We start from the raw sequence: 12576 nt of genomic DNA on the forward strand, positions 1-12576 counted from the left end.
CCGGTAATCTTTTTATGTTTAAATGGTCGACAAAAGAACTTAAAACGACCGCCCCTTATTACCATTTAACGAGTCAAGAGGAGCGACTCGGCAATCTTTTCCTCTTTAAATTGTCAGAAAAGAGCTGAAAGCGGACCTCCATTTTTATTCTCTTTAACGAGTCAAAAAGGAAAAATACTCGACAATCTTTTCATATTTTGAACGAGTGGTATAAAGGGTAGCAACTGGTTCCGGTAATGGTGGAACTTGCTCGAAACATGTAATGGTCAAGAGGCTGGCTAATAAAACCACTCATCGCTGCGGTTCCTCAGGAAAGGAAAACAACCAAGTGAAAGCATATGATCGGCCAAAGAGATGGTGGCGATGGAATGAAACAACCAAGGCTCATCTAGCAGGATTTAGCGGATAAAAGGCAATCACGGGATGTAAATGGGTTCATTTTTACACAAGCTTGAACCATGGAGAACTTTGCTTGTTAAAATTTTTGTTGCATGCCCCCAGCATGATCATACAAATCGAGGTACATGCCCCCCAAGCTTCATGGCATTCACGGAGTGGATGGAATGAAGGTTTACTTGGAAAGACTCGATTTTGAAGGAGGATGCATGCCCCGAGGCTTCAGTCACGTGCCCGGGTGAGCTGCCATCATTAGAATGACGGGGCGGGTGTTGGGGTATTTCCTGTGGAAATAATACCATTTAGGAATGGCAGATGGCTATATGTGAAGTGTGAACCGGGGAATGAAAGTTGGTCTACGACTTTGATCGTTCTTCCTTCATGCGGAAAACACATCACTCTGAAGAGTGAGGACACAATAGCACGGATGCGATAAATATAGTCTCGTCCAAGGAGTAAATTGTAATCTAATGGACCTTGGACTACCATGAGACCCATTTGGATAGTCTTCCCTTCTAACGTGATAGGCACATTGGGAAGAATTCCTAAAGGTCGAGTGATTTCTCGATGGAAACCTATAAGGTTTCTCATCTCAGGCAGAAGCAGTGGGGAACCAAGTGCTTCCCAAGCTGTTGAAGAAAGGATACTCACAGGAGATCCCTCATCAATAATTTTACCAGCCATAACCATGCGATAGACTTGAACTATAATTAGAAATGGTATGGAGGCTGGTAACCGAGGATTGACTAGTTGATCCCAATTAAAGGAAACAACTAGGTTGCTTGGAGGTGGGACTGGATAGACAGCCGGATATGCCTCTAATGGACTTTCTTCCTGGTGTGAAGAAATGAGAGGGATGCTCACTTGATCATTAACGTCTATGTCAATGAATAGAATTTGGACGGTGGGTTCGTCATTCTTGGCAGTGATAACATCATCTGAGGAGGTAACTTCTGAAGGCGAAACCGAGTCACTTGTAATCCAGACCGTTCGACTGTTTTCTGGTTTGGATTCAGATGTAGGATCATCTAGGGGTGGAAGTTCTGAAAGCAAAACCGGGTCACTTGTAAGCCGGACCTTTTGACTTTTGTCTGGTTTGGATTCAGGTGTAAGAGCAGCTAAGGATGGAACTTTTGTAGGCAAAACCGGGTCACTTGTAAGCTGGACCTTTTGAAAGACCAGGTCACTTGTAAGCTGGAACTGTGGACTTTCGTTTGGTTTGGACTCAGGTGGTTCATCTTTGATGATCAAGTGGTGCGTAGATGATGAATATAAATCACTCGTTCCGACCAGGGGCTGGTCTGGAGCAGGCGGAGCACAGGTAGGTTCAGGAAGAGAAAGCTGGACCAAAGGGGAATCATGTTTGATCACTTGGTTAGTGGAGAGATGCTCTGCAGTTGTAAAAAGACGCTGATATCCAGCAGGTAGTTGGGGTAAGGGATCCGACAGACTTGCCAAAATACGGGAAGCTTCATCCATAAGTGGACAAAGGCGAAGGAGATGATTACCTTCACAAAGTCGACAAGGGAAACGAACCTTCCCTTTCCTGTTACCAACTATTAAGGTATCATCGATTTGCGATAGTAAGGGGTGCGTCGGGTCACGGGACCATATGTCTAGGATCCTGGGAATTCCAGGACAATCAGAAAGAAAATGGTCCCCTTTGCATAATCGACAAGGAGACCGAAGCTTCCGCGGAGGAGCAGAAGGTGGTTCCACTTCTGATAGCTTCGTGGTAGATACGTCCTTTCCCTTAGGAGACTTCTTCTTTTTGGTCTTCTTCTTCTTCTTCTTAGCCACCTGGTTAGTGAAATCCAAGGTTTCACCAGGCAAAGTAGAAGATGAGGACGCAGCAATAGGCGAAGAAGGGAAAGGGTCCACCTTAGAATCAACATGGTGTTGTTCGGGTGGAGGAGGTGGTGGTGGGACAGGAGTCATCACACTTGAGACCACCGAGTTTGAAAACAACCATACGGGTAAACCAATGGTCAACCCAGGCAAAGACAATGTTGTGATATACTGAACACCAACATTTCCAACAGAAGGAAATGGGCGAGGGTTCCCATCAGGAGGAACACCTTGGCCGGTGGGCACCGGAAAGGCTGCCATTGAACGAGAAATAACCCTACTCAAGCTAACGTAAACAAAATCTAATTGGGTAATGTTATCGTGGCCAATAATTTTTAAGACACTGAACTTAACCTTTTCATTTTTTAAGAGTCGAGAAAAGGATAAAAGATGACTATAGTCTCCTTCGAATATTTAATGAGCACGAAGTGACAAGACGCTCACAGGCACCTTTTCGTTTAGGGAGCCCGAAAAGGATCAAAAGTGACTGCTCTGGAATTCTAGGTAGAGGGTGTGCCAAAATTTTCGCAAAACCACAGAATACTTTTTAGGGTACGGGTGGTCGATCTTCGTGAATGCTGTGTTCACTGCATTGCGAATCGTAGGGCGGCTGACACGGCTTCCTATGCATAAAGGCTTTATTCCTATATGGGTCTCCCAATATATACTCGACGGTACGTGGGAGCACAGTCCGTATTGGCACCTATCGTTTCACCGTGGAGGAATCACCCAACCACTCGCCGATAAACTACCAGGTTTAAAGACGCCGGAACACGTCTCTAACCTAGACCTCTAGAGTGTTTGTGTTATGTTCCAATGCGTTGTTATGTTCAATGAGTTCATTTTAAAATTTATCTTTAATTATGTTTTAGTTTTTTGGTCCTACCGTATGTGATATCTCAAAAACGTCTTACATGCAAACTATATGCCAAAATTAAATCATTTGATTCGATGAATTCTATCTACAGGAGGGTTGAGATCTTTTTCACAAACGAAACGATCACTTTAACAAACAACAAAGATCCTAATGCAGCTAATAACAAGAAGCGAAATTTTGTCTTTTTCTTTTTAATAGCAACAAATAACAATAAATGCTAACTACTATGATGCAAGAGATTTTTTGTTTTTCTTTCCTTTAAGATGGCATGATGCATGTAAACAAATTCTAAGAGATATGCACAATCCAAGTCTAGTCATTGAAATAGAACCAATTCTAAAACACAAAATGAACCATGCAAGCAAGGAAAAACACAAAGACTAGTGAAATCCAAAGAAGCTAGAAGTGAAGTATTCAGAGTATAGAAGATCAAGCTTTAACAAATCACTGGATAAGTGCAGAACACAACCAACAAGTTGACTGGATAATCAAGAGACCGAAACTTCCCACAGAAGGCTAGACATGCAAAGTCACTAGAAATGAGCAAACAACTGAGGGATACAGGCTAAGACCAGTCAAGCTGAGGTTCAACAGAGTTCCAGAGGCTGAAAGAGATATAAAAAGAGACTGAAAGAGCTTTCCACCCACACACAGGCAAAATTTACAGAGCTGGCGCGACTGTCGGCCTGCAACTTGCGCTACCACAGGATTGGCGCGAGTTTCTTTTGAGCAACATGCGCCAACTGGCGCAACTGTCAGAGGAATAATCGCGCCAATTAAGCTTGCCAACTAAAAAGATAAATGATACGACCTCAGGTCGGGTTGACAGTGCTCAGATGGGTCAAACAGTAAAGAATAAACTCAAAACTGACTCAGGAAGCTCATTCACTCAAGCAAGCAGAAGAAAATTAACATGCAAGACAAAAATCAAATAGTTACTCCCCAGCGGAGTCGCCAATTTGTTGGAGAGGTAAATCCCCTCTGCGGACATAGGCGATCCCACTAGCCTATAACAGAACTAGCCACAAACAAACCACGCTGCTACACAAGTTCCTAGTTATGCATCAAAGGTGAATCAAGAAGACTAACCTGGAGTCCAACGCTATGATTGAAGCAGAGTTGATATCCTCGCTCCCTTGCTCCATCAAATCACAAACGAACACCTGCACATGCAAAGGAAGAGACAGATACCAACATAAAAACTACCAAGGCACAACTATATTTCAGTCAGAAAGGAAATAAATCAACACATCACCATGATAGATAATGAGATTGGAACTATAATAGCAGTCGCTCATCAATTAATAAACAGGAAAAGTTACAACCATTGTTCTGACGTCAACCCTTCTCCTGGCTGGGCGAATAACTATATGTGTCTTGCCATGCATCTCCTCTCCGGCAGCATAATCTCTCTAGCACTCACTAGCATTTCTCCAAAAACTCAAGAACTCAACATCTAACACTCCATGACCAATAATCATCACTACTATCACTCAATCACTAAATCACTAGCACTAACACTAGCTTGTCCAATGCATAATGACAAGCTTATATAGATGAAGAAGGGAGGAGGATGCGATGAACCGGGACACCTTTCGCAGATTAGCATTATCCTCAAAATCCATAAAGATGGATAAAGCTCGACAAAAGTCAGATTTTTATCCTCAGAAAAGCTCCATGTAATGAAGGAAACAACAATCGGACGTGCATTAAGGCAAAAAGCACGACTAAATTTGGTTGGCGCGATTGTTTCTCTAAGACAGAGCGCCAATGGTCGTGCCCTCTTTTGAGGATCTCCACCATTGGCGCGGGTAGAATACTGTGGACTTGCGCCAATGGAAAAAGATCATTTTTCAGGGATAATCTGCAGAAGATGTCTTCAGCGAACATGGAGTACATACTCAGGGGAACATAATGCAAGTGTTTTTAGACTTTGTCACTTCTTATAACTCCCGGGATGGGTCCTCCAAGGTACGACAAGAGGAGTAACAGGGATGGTGACAAATTACTGTGTAACAATCCCCACAAGGAAATTTTGCACACTTGAATGTCAACAAACCCACCTTAGTATGTCTTACCATATGGTACTTATTTTGATTTTTAGTTATTTGAAATAGCCCAAAGAGTAGAAATTTACGCTAAAATATCCTTAACTTAGTACTCGTGAAATTTTTCAATACTAGAAACATTTACATATTTTGCACTTTGGCTATGCATGATGGAAAATTCAAAAGAAAGAAAAACATATATCTTGGTATGCCTTACTTGATGATACCGATTTCAATTCTCATTTTGTTTGAAGCAGCCTTGAGGAGTACTAGTTTTTAGTAAAATATCCTTGAGCTAGTTTCTGCGAACTTAATATCTTTTGGAACTTTATATATTGTCACCCTCTTCCCCGCTCTCCCCACACCTCCATCCCTCTCTCTCCCACTCTTCCTCCCCCTCTCTACTCTCTCTCTCTCTCTCTCTCTCTCTCTCTCTCCTTTGTTTCTCTTCCTCTTGGTCCTTTTCTCTCTCTCCCCCCTCTCCCTCTCTCTCTCTCCCCCTCTCTCCCTCTCTCACTCTCCCCCACTCCCTCTCCCGCTCTCTCCCTTCCTCTCTCCCTTCCTCTCTCTCTCTCCCTCTCTCTCTCCCCCTTTCGTACCATTTCCCCTTCCCCTTCTCCCACCCTCTCCCCCTCTCCATGTCCCCCCCACCTTCCATACCCACACCACTCTCTCTCCCTCCCTCTCTCTCTCTCACACACACACACACACTCACACACATTATTTCTATCGCTCTACCTCTCTCTCTCTCTATCTCCTCCTCTCCCTACACCTCCCCCCTTCCCCCCTCTCACTATCTCTCTCCCTCTCCCTCTTCCACTCCCCCTCTCTTTCTCTCTTCCCCCTCCCATCTCCCTCTCCAACTATCTCTCCCTCACTCCCTCTCTCTCTATCTCTCTCTCTCTCTCTCACTCTCTCTCCCCCCCCACTCTACCACTCTCTCCCTCCCCCTCACTTACCCCACCTCTCTCTCTCTCTATCCCAATCCCCCCATCTTGCTCCCTCCCTCTCTCTCCCATTCTCCCTCCCCCTCTGCCTCCCTCTCTCCCTCCCCCTCCCTCTCCCCCTCTCCCTCTAGCTCGCTCCCTCCTACTCCACCTCCCGCTCGCTCTCTCTCTCTCCCCCTCTCCTCTCATTATCTCCTTCCCTCTCCCTTTCCCTCTCTCTCTCTTCTTGTTATCTCCCTCTCTCACCCTTTCTCTCTCTATCTCCATCTCCTACCTTCTCCTCATCTAATTCCGCCTCTCCCTCCCTCTCCTTCTCTCTCTCTGTCTCCATCTCACCCTTTCCCATTCTGCTCCATCACCCCTCCCTCTCTAGCTCGCACTCTCCAAATCCTACTCTCCCCCTCCCCCTATCTCTCCCCACCATCTCCCTCTCGACTCCTCTCCCTCCCCATCACCCTATCATCCTCTCACTCCCCCCCTCTCTCCTCCTCCTCCTCCTCTCTCTAACCCTCTCTCCCTTTATGCCTCTCTCCCCCTCTCCTCCTCTCTCTCTCTTCCTCTCCCTCTCCCATTTCCTCGCTCCAGCTCTCTTCCCCTCCTTCTCCCACTCCACCTGTCGCTCTCCCACTCCCCCTCTCCCTCTACCACTCTCTCCCCCCTCTTTCTCTCTCTCTCTCTCCTCCTCCCCCTATACCACCCTCCCTCTCCCCCTCTCCCTCTCTCTCCCCTCCTCTCTCTCTCTCTCCTCCTCCCCCTCCCTCTCCCTCTCTCTCCGTCACCGCTCTCCCCCTACCCCTCTCACTCTCTCTCCCCACCTCCCTCAACCTCTATCTCTCCCTCTCTCTCCCCATCTCTTTCTTTCACTCTCTCTTCCACTTTTCGACCACCTTTCCCTCTCTCCTTCTCCCTCCCTATCTCTCTCATTTTCCCTCCCCCGTCTCTCTCTCCTCCCCCGCTCTCCCTCTACCTATCTCTTTCTCTCTCCCTCTCCCTCTCTCTCGATCTCCTCCCTCCCTCCTTTATCCCTCTCTCCATCTCTCTCCCTCTCCACCCTCCCTCCTCTCTCTCACTCTCTCTCTTCCTCTCACTTCCTCTTCTTCTCCCTCTACCTCTCCCCCCCTCCCATCATCTCGCCTTCCCCTACTCCCACCCTCTTCCCCTCTCCATCTCTCTCCACCTATCCATTCCCCCCCACCCTCTCTCTCCCTCTCTCCCTCTCCCTCTCACTCCCTTCCTCTCTCTCGCCCTCCTACCCCCATTCCCTTTGTCTCTCTCTCTCTCTTCCTCTCCTACCTCCCTCCGCTCTCTCGCTATTTCCCTCACTATCCCTCTCCCCCTCCCCCTATCATACTCTCTCCTCCTCTCCCTCTCTCTCCATCTCCCTCTCCCCCTCTCTCGCTCTATTCACCCCATGCTACCCTCTTTGACTTTGTCTCCCACTCTCTCTCTCCCCTCTACCTCTCCTTCTCTCTCCCTCTCCCCATCCCCCTATCTCGCTCTCTCCCCCTCCCACTCTCGCTCCCCTCTCCCTCTCCACCTCTCTTACCCCACCTATCTCTCTCTACCCCTCTTCCTTCCCCTCTTCCCTACTCCCTCTCCCTATCCTCCTCTCTCCCTTCATATATATATATATATATATATATATCTCCCTCTCTCTCTCTCGCACGCTCCCTCTATCTCACACCCTCCCTCTCTCCCCCTCTCCCTCCCCCTCTCTTCTTTTAGAGCATTAAATGAAAAATTCATTGGTATGGTGGACATATCCATGGTTTGTAAAGGAGGAAAAAGAGCATTAAATTCATACCGGGTAATATTACTACAGAGGAAACAGAGCCTTAAATGAAAAATTCATTCCATTTAATGGAGGTAGTATGGTGGACACATCTGACGAGGAAACAGAGGCTTAAATCCATGGCTCATAAAATTATTGAATAGGAAGCAGAGTATTAAATCCATGTCTGATACACTCGGTAAAAGGATACAATTATTGAGGAAACAGAGCCTTAAATCCATGCCTTGTGCACTCGGCACAAGGGTAAAATTATTTGAGGTAAATAAAGCCTTAAATCCATGGTTGATGCTTAAAACAATACAAAACTAACGAGCTATACCAAAAGGGAAAAAAACAACAATCAAATAATGAGTTATACCAAAAGGGAAAAAAACAACAATCAAACTCATAAAATTATTGAATAGGAAGCAGAGTATTAAATCCATGTCTGATACACTCGGTAAAAGGATACAATTTTTGAGGAAACAGAGCCTTAAATCCATGCCTTGTGCACTCGGCACAAGGGTAAAATTATTGAGGAAAATAGAGCCTTAAATCCATGCCTGATGCTTAAAACAATACACAACTAACGAGTTATACCAAAAGGGAAAAAAACAACAATCAAACCACAGGTTAAAGGAACAAAAAGAACAAAACACAACCATGGGCTAAACTAATAAAGAAGAAAAGGTGTTATACAGGAAAATTACAAACTAATCAAATCCATATATTACAGAGCCAGTGATGCTTGAATTCCTAAGGGACAAGATAAATTGTTCAAGCTAGAGCGTGAGACATGCATGCAATGGCCAATTGAAGCAATGAAGAAAAAATAGGATTTATTGACAAGGAAGTAGACCCTTAAATTCAAAATAAAAATGGCTAAAACACATAGTTTAAAAAAATAAAAAAGATACAAATACCTGGAATTGCGATTTCATTCGATTTTATTTCTTTAGCTAGATAAATTAGGCTGGGAAATTACAAACTAATCAAATCCATATATTACAGAGCCAGTGATGCTTGAATTCCTAAGGGACAAGATAAACTGTTCAAGCTAGAGTGTGAGACATGCATGCAATGGCCAATTGAAGCAATGAAGAAAAAATAGGATTTATTGACAATTAGACCCTTAAATTCAAAATAAAAATGGCTAAAGCAAGTAGTTTAAACTAATAAAAACGATACAAATACCTGGAATTGTGATTTCATTCGATTTTGTTTCTTTATCTAGATAAATTAGGCTGGGAACAACAACCACTTCTTTTATTCTTTCATTTATTCCCTGCAATGCCAGCGCTTCATTTTTACAATACACCCAACAAAAACACAAGGTTATAAAATGGAATTAGCTCTTGCACCAAAGCAAAGATGAACGTAATAAACTCTGAAATGAAATTAAATAGAATTGAATTAAACGTGGAGCTGCATTCAAGTGATGCGCCCTCGCCATACAGAATATTCCGACGACTCCACTCGCTAACTGCACACCAGTGAAGAATTCCATGTGACCAGTGTTGGATCAGGATTCGAACCCTGAACGTTGAGTACCGTCGACGTCAGGCTTACCAACAGACAAGCCAGTCCGCTCAACAGCATGGTGGAGACGAGGATCGCTCTTCTTCCGAATTTTTTCTGCATGGCCGCCGTGAGGGCGTAGGCGGTATTTCTGCGATTGCGTTGAGGAAAACGCTCACATATAAATTAGTACTCAGATTTACCACGTTCAGGCTTAATCCATAGTACCCCAGACCACAGACCAACCAGATGAATGCCATTAAAACCATCCTCGTCCACGTCACGGGCGACTTGAATACGTCCACCAGGCTTCCGGATGGTTCCTCAGGCTCCGCAGGATCTTGCTCGTCCCGGTCCAATGCCAACGATACTCCCACCGGCAGAGATTTCCCATTCTTGGCCGCAATCGATCTCATGAATTTCATGGCATCTTCCGGCCTGCCCTTGACGAGGTACCATCGCGGGGACTCTGATACAAATGGAAGAACGAAAATTCAATACAAGGCTGAAGGAATCGAAGTGACTATGTATATCTCCAGCTGCCAGAAAAGTAGGAGAGAGCTGGAAGCAGAGCTATGCCGAGGGAAAAGAAATACAAAGACGACATGCCAACTCGTCCTCTATTAGACGGCCCGACGGGTTCTGTTGCCAAAACGAATGAAGACAGCCCAACGCCGCCAGTGCTAATTCCTATCAATAAACAGAGAATCAAATAAACCCAGAAATTGGGTGAGAAGGCCGTCAAGAAACTGAGGATGGCATTGCAAATACAGACCAACCTCAGCACTCCCTTCCCTCCCAGCGAAGAATCAGACAATTGCCCAAATATCCCTGCACCCGCATCAGTAAATAAACATCAAGATCCAATAACTGTAACCAAGCAAATTCTTAACAATTACTTGAAATTCTTAATGATCTAGCGGCAGCAAAGTGCATATAAAGCTTCAGAGGTGAAATTATCAAAATTACCGATCAAACACCCGATGAAAAACGCAGACTGCAGAACCCCAACTTTATATTTTTGATCACAAACGAGACCCCATTCAGAAACCGTCGAAACTCCGCTCCCTCCCTCCCAGCCCAATGACGCCCGATCCATGGAACACACAGATCCCATGGAACTGCAGGATTCAAACCTGCGCTTCATGGAAAGGAAAATGTTGCAGTGCCAGTTGGGCTCATAGTCTGCAAAAATCACGACCATTGTATGAAAGGCCTCCAGAGTCCATGCGCTACTGGAGAGCACAAAATGCTTGAGCTGCCCTCGTCCGAATTCTCCCGTCCATTTTTGAATCGAGAGTTCATTATTTTTTGGTTTCTTTAAATTTCAATTTTTTCTTTTCTCCTTTTTGGAAAAGGATTGGTTTATGCTTTTGTTTTGTTTTTTTTTAATTTATGTTCTTGTGCTTTCTATTTTCGGAAAAAGATGTCACGTAAATGTTTTTGCATTCGGGTTCATGCTTTTTCCATCCACGTTGGGCCAATTCTTTTGTTGTGAGGTTCATTTTGTTTCCATGCTTTTTCCGAAGGGAAATATCAAATTCACATCTTGCTCGCAGGGTTTCAATTTATATTTTTATTTATTTATTTGCAGTTTATAATTTAGGGTTTATTTAATTTTTATTTTAAAATTTTATTTATTTTGGGGATGTTTGTAGTATGGTGTTGAAAGCTTTAAGATTGAAGAGTTTGATGGATATATTATGTTATTTATTTTTTATCTTATTTAATACTTGTTAGATGAAGTTTATTGGATATTAATATTATTTTTTTATTTAAAATTTCAAAGCAATATGTATTTAGGGTAAGTGTCTTGACAAATTTGCAAAACTGTTTTTAATAAGTTTTAAAGGGCAAGTAGAAAATTGTTTGTGTACGAATCTTTACAACGAGGAGCATCCTTCTTGACATATAAGAATATAAGAATTAGTGTAGCCATATAAATGAAATGGCTAGCAAACTCAAATGAACATCAAAACACTCACCTCATGATATATTTCACATAGCCAAGCCAAAAAAAAATCATGAACATCTCAAAACTCATAATTAATTTGTGTCTTCCATAAAAAATTTCTCTTTATTACTGGAGTAGGATTCTTGTCCATTTTACTTTTCTAGGAAATAAACTTACTAAAGGCTTTTAGAAATGTAACTAAATATTGTTTATCAACCCTAATGTAGTTGGATTTGATATTTAACTACATATGAGGAGCTTGGGTGGATGGGAATTTTTTAAACCAATTTGTGTCAACTCAACCCTAATGTAGTTGGATTTGAGATCTAATAGCATATGAGTGGCTTGCATGGATGGGAATCTATTAAACCAATTTGTTTCCACAGCAAGTCAGATATATGTTTCTATGAATTATTATTTAGTATTTAAATTTCTTCTACTCTTCCATTGTTATAGTTAGCCCAGTGAAAAACATTTTTTTGTGCTTAATTTGCTAACAAGATGTAGCACTATAGAAGACTTGAACATTTTTTAGCATGCGAGATTTCCCTCTTTTGCATGGCTACTATTCTCAACGTCCCATTTTGATATGGCTTCTTGAAACTTATGTTTTTTTCATACCCACATTTTAATTTGATCTTAGGTATGTTCTTAATAGTTTTATCAAAGTATGCATTTCACCATGAACATTACACGTGCTTAAATTAAAATCAGATTGAATTAACTTGATTGCATGTTCCTATTTAATATTCATGCAAACTAGTGTGGTACTCAATGGTCATTGTAGACATTGATGTTCAACCTTTAAACCGGGTATTCGAAATGCAGTTTATTTATAGTTCTACGGATAAAGAAGGAAATGGCATCTCTTACTTTTCTGAATTTCTTATTGACACTATTGTTCAACTATATCACAACAGTATATATATATATATCTATATCTATATCTATATATATCTATATATCTATATATCTATATCTATATATATATATATATATATATATATATATATATATATATATATATATATATATATATATATATATATATATATATATATATATAGACTATATCATACCATTTTTTATAGGTTAGGTTTTTTCTGTATCATTAGTTGCTAACAAGTAGATATTTGTGAAGACATTTTCTAGAAATAGTTAGGGAATTAATTAATTCACTGGAAATACTATAACTCTAAATGTAGTGAGTTATAACA

The 12576-nt window shown here is 42.5% G+C and overlaps 1 pseudogene; it reads right to left on the reverse strand.

Annotated features, from left to right (window-relative positions):
- The window catches only part of LOC149178051 (organic cation/carnitine transporter 4-like), a 52773-nt pseudogene that overhangs the window by 15193 nt on the left and 25004 nt on the right, over positions 1-12576 (reverse strand).

The sequence above is a fragment of the Pinus tabuliformis genome, chromosome 4_1 (assembly GCF_031772625.1).
Source record: "Pinus tabuliformis cultivar Carrire ecotype Pingquan chromosome 4_1, CPIR1, whole genome shotgun sequence".
NCBI lineage: Eukaryota > Viridiplantae > Streptophyta > Pinopsida > Pinales > Pinaceae > Pinus > Pinus tabuliformis.